We start from the raw sequence: 2,748 nt of genomic DNA, 5'->3' as shown, positions 1-2,748 counted from the left end.
GCCACAGTGCCCAGCTAGTAAAAGATTTCGCACAGCAAACGGTACCACAAACAGAGCAAACAGACCGCCTTTGAAATGGGAGAAGATATTTACATTAGTATGAATCTGACAAAGGCCTGATAACTAGAATCTACAGAGAACTGATTAAACAATAAGAGCAAAAAAACCCTTCAATAAGTGGGCAAGAATCTTAAACAGAAACTTCTCTGAAGATGACAGAGTAATAGTGAACAAACACATGAAAAAAATACTCATTGTCTTTAATCATCAAAGAAATGCAAATCAAAACCACTCTGAGGCCGTTCCTGTGGCTGAGTGGGTAGGGTGCCAGTCCCATATACCAAGGATGGTGGGTTTGAACCCAGCCCCGGCCAGCTAAACCAGCAGTGGCAACTGCAACAAAAATAACCAGGCATTGTGGTGGGCGGTGTAGTCCCAGCTACTTGAGAGGCTGAAGCAAGAGAATCACTTAAGCCTAAGAGTTGCTGTGGACTGTGATGCCAAGGCACTCTACCTACCAAGGGCAACAGAGTGAGACTCTGTCCCCCCCTCAAGAAAAAAACTGCTCTGAGATATCACCTAAATCCAGTGAGATTAGCCCACATCACAAAGTCCCAAAATTGGGCTACAGCTCATAGCTAAGTGGTTAGGGCACCAGCCACATACACTGGAGCTGGCAGGTTCAAACCCAGCCAAGGCCTGCTAAACAACAATAACAACAAAAACAACAAAATAAATAAATAAATAAGTAGCTAGGTGTCATGGTGGGCACCTGTAGTCCCAGCTACTTGGGAAGCTGAGGCAAGAGAATCACTTAAGCCCAAGAGTTTGAGGTTGCTGTGAGCTATGACGTCATAGCACTCTATTGAGGGCAACATAATGAGACACTGTCTCAAAAAAAAAGTCCCCAAACTGCAGATGTTGGTGAGGATGTGGAGAGAAGGAAACAGTTCTACACTGCTGGTGGAATTGCAAATAAATGCAAACTTTATGCAAAGAAGATGGAGAATCCTGAAGGAATTAAAAATTGACCTTCCATTTGATACTACAATTACACTACTAGGTACGCAGAAAAACAAAAATCATTTCACCACAAAGACATTTGCCCCAGAATATTTATTGCACCTCAGTTCATTATGGCCAAGTCATGGAAGCAATCCAAATGCACACAAACCTGTGAATGGATCAACGAATGGTGATACATGTATACCATGGAATACAATTCAGCCATTAAAAAGATGTAGATTTTACATTTTTTTCTTTATTTTTATTGTTTTGGGTTCTTTCAGGGTACAAAGAATTAGTTTACACTGTTTGTATTTGTTAAGTAAAGGTCCTCTTATTATGTCCTACCCCCAAGAGGTATGCCATACAATGTAAAACCACATCCCATGCCCACCACCCCATCCCTGCTCCCTTCATTCTCCCACTCCCCACCTTGAATTAATTTGAATTTTTCTCTTATGTGGGTATGTATTAGATGATCTACTGGCTTCATATTAGAATTGAGTGCAGTGGATTATTGCTTCTCCATTCTTGTGGTATTTTACTAAGAAGAATGAGTTTCAACTCTATCCAGGTTAATACAAAAGATGTAAAGACTCCATCTTTCTAATGGCTGAATAATATTCCATGGTATAGGGTGGCACCCATGGCTCAGTGTGTAGGGTGCTGGTCATATACACCCAGGCTGGCAGGTTCAAATCCAGCCCAGTGCAGATAACCAACAATGACACCTGCAACAACAACAACAAAAATAGCTGGGCATTGTAGCAGGTGTAGGTACTCCCAGCTACTTGGGAGCCTGAGGCAGAGAATTGCTTAAGCCCAAGAGTTTGAGGTTGCTGTGAGCTGTGACGCCATGGCATTCTACCCAGAGTGACAGCTTGAGACTCTGTCTCAAAAAAAATATATTCCATGGTATAAATATACCACACCTTGTTGATCCATTCCTGGATTAGCAGGCATTTAGGTTGTTGCCACATTTTGGTGATTGTAAATTGAGCTGAGATGAACAGTTGGGTGCAAATGTCCTTATTATAAAATGATTTCTTTTCCTCTGGGTAGATGCCCAGTAATGGGATTGCAGGCTCAAATGGGAAATATATTTAGAGTTCTTTGAAGTTTCTCCATACTTCCTTCCAAATAGACTGGATTAGTTTGCAGTCCCACCAGCAGTGTAAAAGTGTTCCCTACCTCCACATCCATGCCAGCATCTGCAGATTTGAGACTGTGATTTGGCCATTCTCACTGGGGTTAGATGATATTGCAGTGTGGTTTTGATTTGCATTTCTCTAATAATCCAGGAAAATGAGCATTTTTTCAAATGTTAGTTAGCTATTCGTCTGTCTGCATCAAAGAAGGTTCTGTTCAGGTGGCGCCTGTGGCTCAGTGAGTAGGCGCCTGCCCCATATACCAAGAGCAACGGGTTCACACCCAGCCCCAGCCAAACTGCAACAAAAAATAGCCAGGCTTTGTGGTGGACACCTGTAGACCCAGCTACTTGGGAGGCTGAGGCAAGAGAATAGCCTAAGCCCAAGAGCTGGAGGTTGCTGTGAGCTGTGACGCCATGGTACTCTATCAAAAGTGACAAAGTGAGACTCTGTCTCGAAAAAAAAAAAAAGAAAGAAAGAAAGAAAATGAAGGTTCTGGGGTGGTGCCTGTGGCTCAAAGGAGTAGGGCACTGACCCCATATACCATAAGTGGTGGGTTCAAACCCTGGCCAAAAACTGCAAAAAAAAAAAAAAA

This window comes from Otolemur garnettii, unplaced genomic scaffold (genome assembly GCF_000181295.1).
Source record: "Otolemur garnettii isolate 467f Iridium unplaced genomic scaffold, OtoGar3 scaffold00175, whole genome shotgun sequence".
NCBI lineage: Eukaryota > Metazoa > Chordata > Mammalia > Primates > Galagidae > Otolemur > Otolemur garnettii.
This window is presented reverse-complemented; position numbering follows the sequence as displayed.